Source organism: Erithacus rubecula, assembly GCF_903797595.1.
Source record: "Erithacus rubecula genome assembly, chromosome: 8".
NCBI classification, from domain to species: domain Eukaryota; kingdom Metazoa; phylum Chordata; class Aves; order Passeriformes; family Muscicapidae; genus Erithacus; species Erithacus rubecula.
Genome location: NC_136659.1, coordinates 35066992 through 35074722, shown reverse-complemented (window position 1 = coordinate 35074722; position 7731 = coordinate 35066992).

Here is a 7731-nt window from a genome sequence, read left to right as displayed (position 1 = left end):
TTTCCAGCATTTCTTTAAAATTGGTGGGAAATTTAATGTTTTTCTGTTGGCTTATGCACTTCTGTTGCTGACACTAACATCCTTCAGGATCCATCCTGGGGATGGATTGACAGAAACATTTGCTTCATATCTTAATTTCTTTCTTGTGTTTGAGTTTTGTAGGTTAAGGGTGGTGGCTGAACTGGTGTTTGCTGTTTCCACAAACTCTATCACACGTATTTCAAAAGACTTCTCTATGTTTTGGGATGTTAAAAAAAAATTATCAATGTTTGGTGACTCAAGAAATCCTATAAATCAGGATTAAAATCCCTGCTTATGAGGAGAGGTTTTGATATATCCCTGGGCTTACACTGCAGCTTTTGCTGCCAATCCCAATTCAGTGAAAAACCTGCCTTTTTCATACAGAATTACATCAAATGATTTGCCATAAAAATGCCCTTTCTTTGCTTCTAGGCAAGAAATTAAGTCTCATTATTCTAAAACTTAAATAAATAGAAAAGTGGACCACTGTCTTTCTCAGAAGCTCTTTAAATGAGAAGTTTTTTGATCCATGGAGAAAAAAATTCCAAAGGCTACTGCAGGAATGTTGTAGCAGATTCTATTCCCTGCTAAGTGATTTTTGATTTCTGTGTCTGAATAATCTATCCAGGTCTATTGATACAATTTTAAATTCAGAAGTGGAAGTTCTGAATTTCAGTTTTCCTGCCTGTCCATGTTTTTTGTTACTTCCAAACATTTTAGCACAGGAACTTTTACATCTGCTGGCAGTGTTCACTCCTTGGAGGTTTGCTCCCTGTAGTACTTTACAAATCAGAGTTTTGCCCTCCCTTTTTATCACTTTTCAGCAGATATTGTCATACCTGACAAGTGAATTATCAAAATTTACACTTCAATATCTCATCTTAAATACTATAAATCAGAAAAACACACTTGTAGCAGTATAAAAATCTCTGTGGCACTTTTTCTCCTGAGCAAGGGCTTTGGGGCCCAAAATCAGCCTCTTCAGTATGAATTCTTCCATGCAATTTCTGTCCAGATTTTTTTAGTGAAGTATTTAGGATCACTAACATTGATAATTATTAGATACAGAATGCAAATAGTTAAGTAGAAAAATGTCCTTGAACCACTGAAAGTAAGCATGATTGTTACAAATTATTATTTAATAATATAAATATTCTGGATTATTAAACAAGGGTTAAGAATACAATATGAAGAATAGAATATGAAGTCAAGAGCTGTCTTTGGATATAAGAAAATCTAAGTCCACAACATCAGTTTTGTGTTTCCAAAGCAATTTTTTTTCCAAAGTAAATTTTTCCAAAGGTAACAATTGAGGAAATGGCCTCAAGTTGTATCAGGGAAGGTTTAAATTTGATATTAGGAAAAAATTCCTTCAATGAAAGGGTTGTAAAACATTGGAACAGCTCAGGGAAGTGCTGGAGTCCCCATCCCTGGAAGTTTTCAGAAAATATGTGCATGTGGCACTTGAGGACATGGATTGTGATGGACCCTGTGCTGGTTGGATTGATCTCCCAGGTGTTTCCCAACCTTCACCATTCCATGATTCCTGTTTAGACCCCCCTGAGTCAGAATTCCAGTGGGGTTCACCTTGACAGAGCAATGGAGGTGTTTCTTTTCTGTCTCCACCCCATTCAGCTCCACCAATCTCACTTAAATAGTTCCCAGCACAGCTACAAATTAAACATTTCACAGGTTTTGTACTGAAATGTGGCTGGAGAATGCAGGAATTCAGTGAAAAATGTTATCTGGTGATGTATTGAAATGACAAATGGGTGTGTATGGGAACTGCAGTCAGACTGGACTGCAGCCAGAGCTGCTTTCTTGCAGATTTTAACCTTTCAGTGCTTTCATGGCTGTGATCACCAGGTCAGATTGTTGGAGGTGCTCCTGTGAGATCTCTGAACCATTGCAATGATTTCCAGGTCAGATTGTTGGGAGTTGTTCTTGTGAAGTCTCTGAGCCATTGCAGTGATCTCCAGGTGACATTTTGGGAGTTGTTCCTGTGAGATCTCTGAACCATTGAGTGATCTCCAGGTGACATTTTGGGAGTTGTTCCTGTGAGATCTCTCACCCATTGAGTGATCTCCAGGTGACATTTTGGGAGTTGTTCCTGTGAGATCTCTGAACCATTGCAGTAATCTCCAGGTGACATTTTGGGAGTTGTTCCTGTGAGATCTCTGAACCATTGCAGTGATCTCCAGGTGACATTTTGGGAGTTGTTCCTGTGAGATCTCTCACCCATTGAGTGATCTCCAGGTCATATTTTGGGAGTTGTTCCTGTGAGATCTCTGAACCATTGCAGTGATCTCCAGGTCATATTTTGGGAGTTGTTCCTGTGAGATCTCTGAACCATTGCAGTGATCTCCAGGTGACATTTTGGGAGTTGTTCCTGTGAGATCTCTGAACCATTGCAGTGATCTCCAGGTGACATTTTGGGAGTTGTTCCTGTGAGATCTCTCACCCATTGCAATGATCTCCAGGTGACATTTGGGAGTTGTTCCTGTGAGATCTCTGAACCATTGCAGTAATCTCCAGGTGCCATTTTGGGAGTTGTTCCTGTGAGATCTCTGAACCATTGCAGTGATCTCCAGGTGACATTTTGGGAGTTGTTCCTGTGAGATCTCTGAGCCATTGCAGTGATCTCCAGGTGACATTTTGGGAGTTGTTCCTGTGAGATCTCTGAACCATTGAGTGATCTCCAGGTGACATTTTGGGAGTTGTTCCTGTGAGATCTCTGAGCCATTGCAGTGATCTCCAGGTGACATTTTGGGAGCTGTTCCTGTGAGATCTCTGAACCATTGAGTGATCTCCAGGTGACATTTTGGGAGTTGTTCCTGTGAGATCTCTGAACCATTGAGTGATCTCCAGGTGACATTTTGGGAGTTGTTCCTGTGAGATCTCTGAGCCATTGCAGTGATCTCCAGGTGACATTTTGGGAGCTGCTCCTGTGAAATCTCTGAACCATTGCAGTGATCTCCAGGTGACATTTTGGGAGTTGTTCCTGTGAGATCTCTGAACCACTGCACTGATTTCTAGGTGACATTTTGGGAGTTGTTCCTGTGAAGTCTCTGAGCCATTGCAGTGATTTCCAGGTGACATTTTGGGAGTTGTTCCTGTGAGATCTCTGAACCACTGCACTGATTTCTAGGTGACATTTTGGGAGTTGTTCCTGTGAAGTCTCTGAGCCATTGCAGTGATTTCCAGGTGACATTTTGGGAGTTGTTCCTGTGAGATCTCTGAACCACTGCACTGATTTCTAGGTGACATTTTGGGAGTTGTTCCTGTGAAGTTTCTGAGCCATTGCAGTGATCTCCAGGTGACATTTTGGGAGTTGTTCCTGTGAAGTTTCTGAGCCATTGCAGTGATCTCCAGGTGACATTTTGGGACTTGTTCCTGTGAAGTCTCTGACCCATTGCAGTGATCTCCAGGTGCCATTTTGGGAGTTGTTCCTGTGAGATCTCTGAACCATTGCAGTGATCTCCAGGTGACATTTTGGGAGTTGTTTCTGGGAAGTCTCTGAACCATTGAGTAATCTCCAGGTGACATTTTGGGAGTTGTTCCTGTGAAGTTTCTGAGCCATTGCAGTGATCTCCAGGTGACATTTTGGGAGTTGTTCCTGTGAAGTTTCTGAGCCATTGCAGTGATCTCCAGGTGACATTTTGGGAGTTGTTCCTGTGAGATCTCTGAACCATTGCAGTGATCTCCAGGTGACATTTTGGGAGTTGTTCCTGTGAGATCTCTGAACCATTGAGTGATCTCCAGGTGACATTTTGGGAGTTGTTCCTGAGATCTCTCACCCATTGAGTGATCTCCAGGTCAGGTTTTGGGAGCTGCCCCTGCTCCTGTCTCATCTCTCTGAGCCCACTGAGGGCTGGAGCTGCTCTTGTGGCACTGGGTCACTCCAGAGCCATTCCCACAGCCCAGATTTCCCTGCAGACAGCAAACCAACCCCCAGGCATGGCTGGGGCCAAAATAGTCCCAATATTCTCTTTCCTGCTACTACAGAGCCTCCTGAAATGCAGGGTGAGATCATTGCAGCCTTTTGGGGTTTGCTGCAGTTTCCTATTTCCTTTAGGCTCTTTTTAAAGCTGGGCTGTCCTTATGGAGTCACTGCTGGTGTGCCCAGGATCCCTGCAGGCATCCTGAAAACCCTGCACGACAGTTTTAGCTTTCTGGGGGATCAGAAGGTGCAGCAGGGACTTGCTGACATTCTAGGGAAGAATCCAGTGCTGGACTAAGAATGAAGAGTGGCAGAAAACATTTATTAATTAATCATCAACAATGGAATTAATGCCTGCACAATTTGTTATATTTTTAATTGTCTAAGTTCACAGGAAAGAAATCCTGTGAATTATTTTATTTTGCACCAGGTCAGGATCTAACCAGCTGAGCCTCAAGTAGAAATAGACTGGCAGGTCCCAATAAAGATCTACTGGAAGAAATTTATTTACACTCTTGTAGCAAACACTACACTGAGTAATGTGTTGATAGCCTGTATGTTTTTATTTGCTCCCATAAATCAACTTGTTGCAGTCCATTTAATATTTCCAATCCCACACCATTATCATGATTCTTTACAAATCAAGAATTTGGAGGGATACAAGGTGCATTTTTCATGTGAGGGTTCCAGCTGAATTTCCATGTCCTTGAGTTGCAGATGCCTTTGTGTCATGAGATCTTTTATTAAAAAAAAAAAATATAGCACACTGTTCCTATGCCAAATATTCTTTTGGAAAGCTATTCTTGCTCCCACCCTCAATAGTAACAAGAAAATACTGCACTAGGAGTTATTTTTAAGTGGCTGGAAATAGCATCCATATTATTTCAAGCTACTGATGTATAAAATCTTTGGAAGAAAAGAAAGGCCACTTGTTTATTGCAGGTTGTTTGTTCCCATTTGCTCATTCTTCAATTTTAGAAAAGTGCCACGTGAGCAAAAATTACCATCCAAGATAATTTGTAAGCACCAGGCACCCTCATGTACAAAAAAAATTTACATAAATGAGAATTGCTATTATTTTTCTCATTTCTATTGGGATTAAAAAAAAAAAAAAACCAACAAACCTTGATTCTTCCAGGCTGGGATCTGTCTGTTGGAGCAGTTCTCAAAAACTTGGAGAATCAATCCCACTGAAAAATCTTTTCCTTCTATTACCAGAAAGGAATGAGTATTTATGCACAATACATTGGGTCCATTCATTAAGTTTTACAGGTGTTTAAAATATTACATCAGAAAAAGGTTTGGTGCATTAGAGAAATTCAGAATGTGGAGATTGTATCAGGCATTAAATAATTGAGGTTTTCAGCTGTATCACAGGGGGTGTAACACAATTTTACAGCTGCCATATTTGTACAGGAATTAATTGTGGTGCCTGCAGAAATTGAGAATTGTATTCCAGCAACACAATTTATTTCTTTTCAGTTCAGACGCATTAGATAGATATAAATCATTAAGAAATTCAGAAAAAAATTGATATTTTCTACAACTTTATATAGGTAGAGGTAGAATTGAACTAAATCCTCAGTATATTTCCAGTGTCACAGTCAGCTTATGACTTCAAAGACAACAGAATTTGTACCATATGTGTCAGGAGTAGCTTGAGAACATTTAAGATAACATCTTAAATGCACTCAAACTGTGCATTTCACTTTTTAAAATGATATTCTTCAAAGAAGTTTTTGCTGGATGCTGTTATGCTCCTCATTCCAAGTGTAGATGCTCCTAAAAACATTAAAAATAAATGTTCAACTCCTTCAGCAACGTTTGCTTGTGAATTTTAATTCATTTTATAGATACTTTCTACCTGTAATTAGCTCCACTGCCTATTCTATAGCCAGAATTAATTATTTCTACAATAACCAGCAATGGAGTTTCTGGAATCACCCTGTATTTGCAACAGAAGGAAAAACATGTGAGGATCCATCCAGAATTCCCTTCTCCCAGTGTTTATTTGATGGAGAACATTTTATTTTCCCCCTCACCCAAGTGTGTCTGATCAGATCCTCCCAAAGCAATGCCATGCATGCAGTGCCTGTCCCATAATTCTCCTTGGAGACAGTGCACAGCTGCTCAGGGAGTATTAGCTGCTTCTTAGGCTTGGTCTTTTCTTTCAATAAAAATCCCAGATGGCCAGAGGTCTTTCACACCACCCTGGTAAATATGAGCCTGCTTCAGGTGGAGAGGTGATCTAAGTCCATATAATTCTGCTTTAAGTGCAAAAATCCCACATTGAGCTCGATTACTGCCTGTTTTTCTCCAGTCCCTCAAGTGGCCAGACTTGATCCAAAGGCTGGAAACAGGAATTATTGAGCCTTAGGAAGCATCCTGGAGCTCTACAGATAGTGACAGTCTGCTGGGTGTGTTTGTCAGGGGAGCTCTTCCAGCTTTAGCCTGAGGCTCCTCCAGAGCTCCCACTGTGCCCAGTTTGCCTCTGCTCCCATCCTCTGGGAGCCAGGGGAGACTTTCCTTCACCAGGCACTGCTGCTCCTTTGGGGTGACAGCAATCATACCCAACATCATCACAGATACCTCAGATTCTAAATGAGCTTCTCCTTTGAAAAAGAGTAATTAGAGACAGGGATTTGGGCAATATTCCCTTGCAGGTCTGTGCACCATGAGTTTTAAAGGAATGACTGGATTTGGCTCTCAGAGCTCTGGGCTGGGTGACAAGGTGGGATTGTCACATTTTGGACACAATGATTCTGCAGAACTCTCTGCAGAGCACACAAGTTTCCTCCAGTTTGTCCCAGGTGTTGCTGTCTCAATCCAGCTCAATCCCATGAAGAATCTGAACCTGGGGGTGCCTCAGAGCCAGAGGGGCACAGGGAAGGGATGGACACAGCCCAGAGCCTGGGATGGGGCTGCATCATTATTACACTTAGTGCTGCTGGATCCCAACTTTGCCCCTGGACATCTACTGAACTTTGAGATTCTTGCAGAGAATTGGAGAATTTTCCAGCCCAGGGGTTTGTTGAGAATAGGACTGCAGCTGCCATGGCTTTGCCAGGCTGTTTGCCAGGCTGCTGGAGGCACCACGTGCTGAACTCCACAATTTCCTTTATGTGGCCTTGTCAGGTCAAAGTACCCCAGTGCCAACTGATTGAACAAGTCAGACTTGAAACTGCTTTCTGATTGGGCCTTAAATGTCTCATTTCCTACTCCTAAATCAGGTTATTGCCCCATAAAGCCAACGACAGAACTCCAGGGAGTGAAGCACAATTGCAGCACTAATATTTACCCCATTGAAAAATGAATAGGCAGGACTCATTTCCCCCAATTTTTCAGAGTTGTGTTAAGCTATGCTGTCTATATCTGAGGTTTTCTCAAAGTTTTAATGACTTTTCATTCGTCCCTGCTCACTTAAATTTTTTATTATTCTTCCATGAATCTCCTGTCATTAATTTAAATCTTCATGGCAATGACAATCCTCAGTTGGAGTTTCAGCATATGCAAGTTTGTACCACTTCAGTTTTATTTGCCTGCCAAGCTCAGTTCTCACTCACAGAGCTGCTCTTCACCACTACCTTGATGACTGGCTTTTATTTATTTTTCTCTTCTCATGAAGGAGCATTTCAGACAAATTTCTTTTCAGGGTTTTTTTTTTTTTAATCCTGTTCCATCAATTTTGTTTCTCTCTTATTCCTCTTTAAAACATTTTTTATCATCCTTCCTTAAAACTGCAACATCTTCTGGGGGATTTTTTTTTTCCT